Genomic DNA, 11,552 nt, shown 5'->3' with positions numbered 1-11,552 from the left:
GCGGTCAAATTGAAAAAAAAATTGCGAGCTTGATTTCCAATTAATTATTAAAGTCAATGTGCCATCGGAAGGTGATTGTGCGCTCCAAATCATACCAAACTAAATTTTTTACAGTAATTCGCACAAACTCTGTAAAAAGATGTAACATCATTCAGTTTTTTCGTGACACCGCTCATAAAGCGGTTAAAAATTACAAAAAAAATTGAAAATGCTAAATAATTGTTTTTGAAAATTATCAAAATTATCAAATTATCAACATTATTTTAAAAAAGTTTATGGAAAACCAAACATTAAGAAAGTTTAACAAGTCACATGCAATTTTGTTGAAATAACTAATATATTTTGTAATTGTTCCGTTTGAAGAAAACGCGGAATTTTTTGCTTGGGTGTTTCTTAATACAGTCAATCGCGAATTTTTAAAAAGCGTGTTCGACAATCTTTTTATCATCTGAAAATATTGTTCTCTGAAGCTCAAACCTAAACAGATAATTCACATGTGATCATTTTCCCTCTAGTTTTGGTGGTTTGCACACTGCTAATTTGGCCGATGTGGGAGAATTAACACGCGATATTTTGCTTTCTTATTCATGCCGTAGAGATCGACTTTCACTTAATGCAGCATATTTAGGCTTCTTTTTTAGACTTAATTTTTTCAAAAAAGAATAGTATGTCCAGTATTTCTAGTTTTGGAAATTTCCAATCCTTTTCGATATCTAATTGAATTAATCGAGCCTAATTTTCAGTAAGAATTGCAAATTCCTTCCACTTCATAAATTTTATTTCATACATCCACAGGTACAGCCTATAGGGGTGGCTTTGAACCCCAATTTTTTCATTTCTCCAAGTATTATTTTTTCTCAGTTTTTGCACAAAGGATTATTTTACCTGGCTTCATTCCTCAGACTATTTCAGCCAAGTATGACAATTTGGCGTCCAAATTTGCAGATGTAATATGGAGACAGGCATGAAATAAATAGTCTTCATGCTAGTTGATTGGCACTACTTTTCTTAACAGACTCGATTTCATGTGATTGAGTTGAATTTTTCTTTAAAAAGTCGGATACCTTTTTATGATGAATTGAGTTGAAAAGAGTTTAATGTCATTAAGAGACTAAAAGTATATAACCCTGTTTTTTAAACCCCCGCTGGATTTTTTTGCCTTTCTTTGTTATTTATCGATCTACTTTTTGTTTATGTAGCATTTTAAAACGTCGGTTCATTTTTTCAAAGGGCTTGTTAGACTCTTTTGATGTCCAAATACATCACGTACGTTCATTAGATTTAAAAATGCATTTGGAATGATTTGCATTTTTTATGCCGGCTCATCTGGCGTAGAATCTTTTCTGGTATCTTTGAAGAAGACAACCAACTGATGTGGCTAGTGATTAGAAGTACGATTTGAAAGAACATTTTGAGCTAGTTTTACGAACCCAAAAGGCTTCCTTGCATCCATTTTTCAGGCGAGCGTTTTCTAAAGCAAACTACGCCCAAAATGGGTTCAGAATGCGTGGTTTGAACATTTTTTGAACGGCAGTTTTAAAAACTGAGAATATATAAAATTACATAAATATCTTTGAACTTCTTGTGCTTTTGAAGCTATCAGTTTTTACCTGAAAAGTTAGAGTGATGAAAGTATATGACATTTGTTGTCAGTGGAGTTTTAAGGCTTTGTGATGATTTTTTTCTGAGCCTCTTAATGTACGAGGTAGAATTAACCTGCGGGTAGAGTGATTATTGAAACGACCCCTTGCAATATAACTTGGATGAAGCGCAAGAAGCTGAGATACATCTGCTGCGCTGAAATCGATACAAGACCATCAACTGGCTGATAATCCCATGAAATGGCTTTTTACCATCTTCTTTACTAGATAAACAAACTATTAATTGCGGATTTTCTTCGGACGTGCATTTTTGTAGTTCATATAAACCCATGTGAGCAATTTTCTAATTCAAAGCTTAGGCATATTTGTTCTCGCTGTTGTTGAAGTGGCTTCTTATTTCCAGTTCGAAGCTGCAAGGATTTATTGTTCCGACTTTCGATACGAAAGTAACGGAATATTTGTGCTCGGGGTGGGTTTTTATTTTTCTTCAGACAAATTTCGACTTTTTAACTAGCCATTTTTGACGGAATTTTTTTATACCATTCGAAAGGTATTGTTGTCCTGAGCTCAAGTTTGAAAAGATATTTTACCTGTGATCATTTTTCGTCAAGTTATGGGGGTTTAAAGATTGCCATTTTGGCCAATTTGGAACAATTAACGCGCGATATATTTCGCGCTATTAACGCGTAAGCGGAGATTTAATCCGCCTTAGAAATCGTTCCAAATTTGTTCAAGAAAGCTTATATGCCATAATTGATATAATAACAGGAGCGAAATCTATCTTTTTGTACTTTATATGGCGCGTGGGGGGATGATTTTCATTTAAAAAAATTCAAATTTTAGAAAAAAAAATTTCATTTTATTTTTTTATATTTAATTTTTTTTGCTATTACTGCTCATGAAATCTCAAAAGGCAGTCGGAACATTCAGGGCTTCGCCCTGATACGAGCAGTCTTGTTATTAATTAGTCGTTAATTAATTAGTACAAAGTGGTTATTAATTGAACCATGATGAACCAGTATCAAGCTCAATCTTCCGCAATATGGGGATGGAGTGTTAGTTGTAGAAGATGCAGTTTGAATACAGGTAACCGAGTTGCGAAAGGGGGGGGGGGGGGGGGGTGGATAGTTCGATGGACACAGGTAATAAATAGATCAAGTCATCCCAGTTTTTTTCTAAGTCTGCTTAGTTTCCTAGTCTGGTTGTAATTATGTCTCTCGGGGTTCAAGTGCAGACAGTAGGCGGAGACTTTGGTTGTTTTCCTGTCTGAAAATTAGGGAGTGCTTTACTAAATTAAACTCCCTCTAGTCGTATTTTGGGAGCCAAACAATTGAGTCTGCATATATTTGAGATTACAGTTGAAATTATTCCTGAATTGGTGGCAACAGACAGTCAGTCATCAATAGTTCAAAATAAATCTGCAAGGAGCAGGTGGAACATGTGACTTTTAAATGGGGAGACTGATGTCCTACGTTTGTAAATTGATTTTCCGAGTCTATTTATAAAAAATCAATAAATTCATTTTCTGAACCCGCTCAAAACACTAATAAGGGGCCTTACTTTGCCAAAGTTTTCATTATTTCTCGGCAGAAGAATTTTTGAAACAACAGTAAAAAAATGGTTTTTAGGGCCCGTTTTGGCGTTTTTTGGGCGAGCGATCCCCTTTCAAGCAAAAAAAGGGATTTCCAAGAGGCCGGTAGAATAGTGTTAAGATCGTCCGATCCTTTGTTCGATCCCCAGCCAGGACAATGATAGTATTTGAGGACGAGTTTTAAATTGACCTCTAACACCAAAGTGAAGTTTCAAAAAAACGAGTTCGCTCAACGAAAAGTCTGGAATGAGGGAAATAATAGAAATGAACGATGTTTACACAGGGTGAATAGCCTTTCATTGATCTTCTGGAAATAACAGAAACCACGATTTTGTTTATAATATTGCATGACTTGCACTTCTGGTGCTTCAAATAGATCATTGAACTTAAAAACAGCTTCCTGAAACTTATTCAAAAATTGCGACGTTCAATTCAACCGCAGAAATAAACTGGGCTTAATCATCAGGAAGTTCTATTCCATTAATTCATAAACAATTCAAAACATCAAATTTTAGGTTATTGGTGATGGTTATATCTATAAAACTACTAATTTTTTTCATCAAATATGTAGAAACTTGAGTTAAAATAAGGCTTGCCAGTTGCTGTGCAAGTATCACAAAACATAAAGGTGTGATGAGAAAACAATACGCACGCGTAAATATTTAGTAAATTAGGCAGAATTGACAACAGTTCTCTTAAAAAAAAGTTCAAACGGTTTTTTTTGTCAAAGGGAATTTTTTAGTCGTTTGAAATATCGTTTGAATTATGACTGAAAGAGCTTTAATACCAGTCCGATGATTATTTGTGGTACCTGATTTTGCGTAAGTGTTTACAAGCCTAATAATTTTAATAGCTTGAACTTAGAGCAAATATTATAATTTCCAATTGGTTTTTCTCGACACTGAGCAAAATGGTTCAAATTTTTCGAATCATAATAAATTTTGAATCAGGACTGAGAGGGCTCGGATAAGATGTGTCAATTGACCCATTCCGATCATTATTTGTGATACATGACTTTGCGCGGAAAAGAAAAAAAAACAACTAAAACACACCCAAATGCAAAGTTCCTCCAGATTTTCAAAATGTCGCAACAAAACAAAAACCTAAAAAATGACAGCATAAACAACGATAGTTTGTAAAACGTTCAAAAAGAAGATATTCATGATCTGGTATAGATTGACATCGGATATGTTTGAACAACTTTTATACATAATGCGTCAGAGAAAATAGCTAACAAATTAAATTAGATCACATGTTTTGAGCCGTAACATTACATAATCAACAATTTATTTCAAAATCTATTTTATGTCAAAGATATTCACCGATCTTTTAACTAAATTTTATAAATTTATACTTTAATATAGCTTAGGGTAGACATGTATGAAAATCAATAAAAAACATAATATCTCAAAAATTGAAAGGAGAGGAAACGCCATGACTCGTAAACTAAAAAGAGTTGGGTAATTACAATTAAAAGCCAGTTTTGCAACTCCTGATTGTACCCTATTAGCTTCCTACTATAGGGCTGAGAATATCACAGATGGTGAAATATACAGTGAAAAAAAAGTCTTCAAAATTTGCGAAAAAATAAAAATTTTGAGTTGAAGCATTTGCGCTCCAACAGATTTCAAAAAATCTACATGAGAGAACATTTTAGCCCATGCAAAATATTGACCTAACACAGATACGCCCTTAAATTTGGTGAGTTATTCATAGAAAGGAAAATCGAAAAGAACTTAAACTTGCAGAAAATTTTTTGTTAAACATGCAAAACTAAAACGTTGAAACAGCCTAAACATCTCAAATAGAGACTTCTTGAAAATGTAACCTGAACATTCTACCAAAGTATCTATTTTGTGATTAAGTCGGAATGGGAACAAAACTGGTCCACAAATCAAATGATTGTTCTCTCAAAGCCTTCATATTTGTCCAACTCGTTTGCCTTATTTCTGTTCTACGAACCAATTCTTAGTGAAACTTTGTGTTTTAAAATAGTAAGGAACAAATTAGTGAATACTTATTTACTTAGAGCATTTTTTTTGTCATAGAAAAACTGACGAAAATTATTTTTTTTGCAGTTAGAATTTTGATTTTCGCTCGGTAGATTTTAAATTTCGTTTGCTAAATGGGGACACGTTGAGCTATTTTATAACACAGTGCAGAAGAGCAATCTTTTTCTGATTTCCAGGCGGAAAACTTAAATTTCATTTTGAATCAGTATTCTCAAATCTGCTTTATTTCACCACATACTTTACGAACATGATTTCATTTTCGTAATAATTAAAACTTAAAAATTTTTAAAAAAAAGCTTTTTCGGTATTTTTGAGTACATGTCATAAGTTTTTTTGGTATGACATAATTTAACGAGGTCAATTAAAAAAAGAGCTCAATAATTGGAAAATTCAGATACAGTTTTGTAACTGCATGGGTTATTTCTGGATAGGAACGACAAAGTTTAATATTTGATTTTTGAATAGCTGCTATTTTTGAAAAACTATAGCCTCTTAATGTTTAAAACGTTGGCTGCAAGAATCGGTGCTAATATTTGATAATTTTTTTCTATGCTTGAAATGGCGTAAATTATTCCTACAGCTTCTTTCTGAAGCCCTCTCCCGAAGTTTAGCAGCAAATGAACGTTTTTTAGAATGTTTTGATCTATAAGAAAACTTCTTTTCCTTTTTGTATTTTTTTCTGATTCTTCGAAAAAAGTGTTTTTTCCTTTTTGTTTCAAGGTTTGATGAAAGTGACGAATTATTAGCGCTCGAGTTGGTTTTTTTCTCTCTGGGCACACTTAATTTTTTTAGCCAGTCATTTTTGAAAAAAAAATTATATACCACATAAAAAAATCTTTGTTTTGATATCAAAATTAAAAATATTTTTCCCTAATAATTTTTTCTTGAAATTACCAGGGCTTAAAATAGACAGTTTGGCTAACTTTGGATAATAAACGCGAAGTATATATTGTTCTATAACACGTTAGCGTCGAAACCACCCGGCTCAGAAGTCGTTCCAAAACGAATTTGCGCAAATTATTCGATCATTTCATTACATTCATATCGGGGAATTGTATCATTTATTATTTTATATTGTGCGGGGGATGATTTTTAAAAAATAAATCATTAAAATCTTTAACGTTTTCATTGTTATTTTTTGAAAATTGTCCAATTTTTTTGAAATTGAATGTTTTGCCGTTGACAATAAAAAGCAGTCACACCTTGATACGAGTCTTTTTTTTGTACTGATTAGAGTCGAAACCTGGTATAAATAAGAAAATTAAAGCGTAGATTGGAATCTATCCGGATAAAACAGAAAAGTTCGAAACTTCAAACGCTTTTTACAAAATTCGGTTGTCATTAAAAAATGATGTGACCGGAAATTGTACAGGGCTCCAAAATTAAAACTTTTCACAGTAATGTTGGACCTTATCTCATTTTTGGTAGCCTTCTTTCAACTAATAATGATGCAAAAATTACCCCTTTATTCGTTGAAAAATTTATCTCAAAATGAACTTATTTTATAGGTTTACTGAAAATGCTCACTTGTAAATATTTGGGCTATAATTAGCCCGGTAGATGTTTGCTCAAAGTCGAGTGCATGTCAGTGCTCGAACGAGAAAGAATAGTCGAGACAGGGGTTTGGATCGAGCACAAGTTCGAAACATATCCCGAGCACGATCGATAAATAAGAAAATTAAAGCGTAGATTGGAATCTATCCGGACAAAACAGCAAAGTTCGAAACTTCAAACGCTTTTTACAAAATTGGGTTGTCATTAAAAAATGATGTGACCGGAAATTGTACAAGGTTCCAAATTTAAAACTTTTCAAAGTAATTTTGGACCTTATCTCAATTTTGGTAGCCTTCTTTCAACTAATAATGATGCAAAAAATTACCCCTTTATTCGGTGAAAAATTTATCTCAAAATGAACTTATTTTATAGGTTTACTGAAAATGCTCACTTGTAAATATTTGGGCTATAATTAGCCCGGTAGATGTTTGCTCAAAGTCGAGCACATGTCAGTGCTCGAACGAGAAAGAATAGTCGAGACAGGGGTTTGGGTCGAGCACAAGTTCGAAACATACCCCGAGCACGATCGATAAATAAGAAAATTAAAGCGTAGATTGGAATCTATCCGGACAAAACAGCAAAGTTCGAAACTTCAAACGCTTTTTACAAAATTGGGTTGTCATTAAAAAATGATGTGACCGGAAATTGTACAAGGTTCCAAATTTAAAACTTTTCAAAGTAATTTTGGACCTTATCTCAATTTTGGTAGCCTTCTTTCAACTAATAATGATGCAAAATTTACCCCTTTATTCGTTGAAAATTTTATCTCAAAAAAAAATATTTTATAGGTTTACTGAAAATGCTCACTTGTAAATATTTGAGCTATAATTGGCCCGGTTGATGTTTGCAAATGTACTGATTGTTATGTAATGCAGTCAAAAATAGCCATTTACTGAAGATAAAGATTTGGTTCTGAATTTTGCAAAAAAAATTGTCAGCTCTAGTGAAATGGAAAGCAATTCTAGTTCTCATGTCAACTCAGTTTGAGAAAAACTTGTTCAAACTTTCCATATTTTTTTTCGTTTTGTTCAGCAACGTATCAATTTGAATCAACATTGAATCAAATGAATATGTTTTTAGCTCCGTCGATCAAGTTTTTTGGCGTTGGATTGCATCTGTTTTATGTGCATGAACTAAACTATAATTTGCCTTCTAGTTTTCCTAGATCAGCTGAGATTTCAGCTTATCATTCTAAACACCCCGATTTTAATTGCAGGCCATTGTGAAAAATTGATAGCTTAAAAGTATGGCCAAAAGGCCAATTGCTGAACATTGAGTCTAAAATGGACCTATTTTTAAAGCAAAGGCCCTGTGGTACTACGTGTTATGTGTATTAGGACACATATGCAGTCTAAAAGTTCATTTGGCAGGTATGTTGATTACAGTGAAGACGTCTTTAATGCAGCATAGAAAGCATGGTCGCATGTCAAGGGTGATAAGCCATACACGAGCTATATGGCACATACTCCAGTTTGACAAGATTTTTAGGGGGAGATAAGAAAGAATTGACACTCAGAATAGCCCCATTTTTGAACTATAAAACCCAACAGAGAAGGAATGCACTTGGGGTAATTGCAGTCCAGTTTGAAATAAAACAGAAAAAACTGGAGTTTTTTTGCAAAACAGACATTTAATCTATCAGAATGTGGTAAATAATCATCTTTGTTTTGTGACAGAACATAAACGGTAAATTTGTCTATTTGTAAAGCTCGGCTCTTCTAAAGTTTCTCCCACCACGAGATTTAAAAGCCATTTTAATGGTCGTATCTTTGATTTTAAGAAGTTGTATATGGAGCCTAAATGTGTTTGTAGTTAGTTTAATAACTCATATGCCAATTTTCATATTAAGTGGATCACTTAGAGAAAAAAGACTAGTCAGTTCACAGTTGGGGAGAAACGTTAGATGAGCTTCAATCTGACGGGAAGTTACGATTTTTGTTTGATTTTGTTCAAGTATGGCGTTGTAGAGTATCAGTTGTGATGTGACCCAGTATTCGAATGATTGCGGATTCGAATCGCCCGTGTGCCGCAACATGACAGGGTTAAGGTGTTCACTTCATGTTTCGACTTTCAAAGTTCAGCAAATGTCAGTGCTCGAACGAAAAAGAATAGTCGAGACAGGGGTTTGGGTCGAGCACAAGTTCGAAACATACCCGAGCACGATCGGTAAATAAGAAAATTAAAGCGTAGATTGGAATCTATCCGGACAAAACAGCAAAGTTCGAAACTTCAAACGCTTTTTACAAAATTGGGTTGTCATTAAAAAATGATGTGACCGGAAATTGTACAAGGTTCCAAATTTAAAACTTTTCAAAGTAATTTTGGACCTTATCTCAATTTTGGTAGCCTTCTTTCAACTAATAATGATGCAAAATTTACCCCTTTATTCGTTGAAAATTTTATCTCAAAATAAAATTATTTTATAGGTTTACTGAAAATGCTCACTTGTAAATATTTGAGCTATAATTGGCCCGGTTGATGTTTGCAAATGTACTGATTGTTATGTAATCATGTAATTTCAATTGATGCTAACCATTTCGTTCTGATAAAAAGACATCATAAGATGTTACTCAAAAAGCATAGTTTAAAACGCTTGATATTGAATAACTCAGTTGAAACGGAAAGTCGAAACATACCCAATATCGGTCAAGCACGGTCGAAACATACCTTGTTTGGGTAGAGCATTTTTTTTTTCGGTCGAGCACGGTCGAAACATATCTTAATTAGTTCGAGCACGGTCGAGCACAAGTTTTTTGGTCGAGCTCGGTCAAAACAAATCAAAGTTGGTCGAGTGCGGTCGAAACATACCGCATTTTGGTCGAGACGGTCAAAACATAAAGTGAGCACCTCGACTCGAGTGCCAGTTGAATTTTCATAAGATAGCCATAGCTAAGTTAACCTTAAATAATTAACCACCGTGTTAGAACTGGCTGTTTAAAAAGATTTTGGCAAAGCACTAAATTGTTAAATCATGTGACGTTCTATGAGTGCATGCAAGATCTGGTCAATTATTTATTCTTAATTATATGAGCTTTTACTTTTGAAAATGAAAGCAAAAAATTTTTGAAACTTTTTCTATAAAATAATCCAGGGTGTAACACACAAGTGTAACTAATCCAGGGTGTAACTAATATAACACAGAAGTATCTGCAAGAAGCACAGAATGCTCCGATCGTAGTCTTAAGAAATACAAGAAAGAAGTATAAGAAAAAGTTCTTATTTCAATTTGGTGTAGTTTTTTCTTCGTATTGTGATGAAATTCTCTGAATGTAAGACTAGAATTCAGGCATATTTGACACTCATGGTAAATTAGACAAATTGAAAACTGTTTTTGTACAAAAATTGATTAGTAATTTTTTAAAATTCAATTTTTTTTGCGGATGCTTTTTTGATTTTTTTAAAATTTTCCTTGAATTTTTCGATTCACAATATTGATAATTTTTAAGACTGGTTCGAATCACGACTGAAAGGGCTTCAGTTTGGTAAATTACCGTTTAGTATATCATCGACCCATTTGAATAATTTTTTTGGTACCTGATTTCTCGTGGAAAAAAACTAAAACACACCCGAATTCAAAATTCCTCCCCACTTCCAATGGTCGTAACAGATAGTCAGCAGGGAGTGGTCAAGCATCAAGCAGTGAAGAAATAATATTTCTAATTTTTGTTTCCTTCCAAAAAGCTGAACAACAGTTCAATGGTTGATTTTGATGTTTATTATGAAAAAAATATATTCAAAGTACCTATAAGAATCATTTACGTTTTTTTAAAGATCGACTTCGATGAAGAATAGTGAAACTTTTGGTTGAAAAAAATATAACCAGGTGCTGTGCAAGGAAAACAAACACTCGTGGCCTTCATCGGTTATTCTTGAGTTGAACTTGAAATAAAAAGATTTTTTAAAGAGAAAAAACTTAAACATTCAATAAAAAAATGAGAAACTCTCTTTTCTTCAACATTCATTAAAGTTTCTCAAATTGTTTGAAGTGCGTTTGATTGTTCATATTTCTCAAATTGTTCTGTGAAGGAGGGCGTTTGAAAAAGGTTTACCTATATATATATATTTACTCTCATAAATCTTCGACTTTTGCTGTCTTTGTTTTTAATGTACTGATCGAAGGTATACTACTTTCAGCATAGTTTAAAATATCCTTTCTTTTCAGAGCATGATTTTAAATTCAAATTTAATTGGTTGCTTGCATTTTCTTCCAATAAATGGAAGGTACAAAAACTGATGAGCTTTATGTGTGCACGTACGCGTAAACTATACATGGTTCTGTTGAAAACACTATCAAGTTTTTAGCACAATTCAAAAGATAGTTATAGAGTCGATTAGTAGAACTAGTTTTTGACTCGTTTATCTTCTTCAATTTTTTTGGAAAATTGTTGCTGAACTTTGCCTTTCTTTGTGACTGTTATTGACAATTTTTTTGAGATCAAAAAATTTTCAAAAGTTATCAGAAAAAAGTGTTTTAATGCTAAGTAGTTCAATAGAAGCTGATAATTGTCTTATGAAATATTAATCTTTATGAGAGTTTTAAATATTTTAATCGTTAGCGAATGAAACAAAACTTGCCCTTCTGTAATTACTTGGATTACTAAAGTTTTTGCTGTTATCTTCATACAAAGCACAGAATGGCTAGATGAAGCCTCAAGCCCTAGGGCAAAACTTGTCCTGACTAACATGAACTGATATTTTTTTTGGCACTTATCTCCAAAGGCTTGTCTCCATATTTTCTCTGGGATAAAAACTGCATTGTGATTTCCAGTGCGTTCTGGAAAATTTGGATCGCTT

This window comes from Symsagittifera roscoffensis, unplaced genomic scaffold (genome assembly GCF_963678635.1).
Source record: "Symsagittifera roscoffensis unplaced genomic scaffold, txSymRosc1.1 SCAFFOLD_67, whole genome shotgun sequence".
NCBI classification, from domain to species: domain Eukaryota; kingdom Metazoa; phylum Xenacoelomorpha; order Acoela; family Convolutidae; genus Symsagittifera; species Symsagittifera roscoffensis.
The sequence above is the reverse complement of the archived record's forward strand: the minus strand, read 5'-3'. Positions refer to the sequence as shown.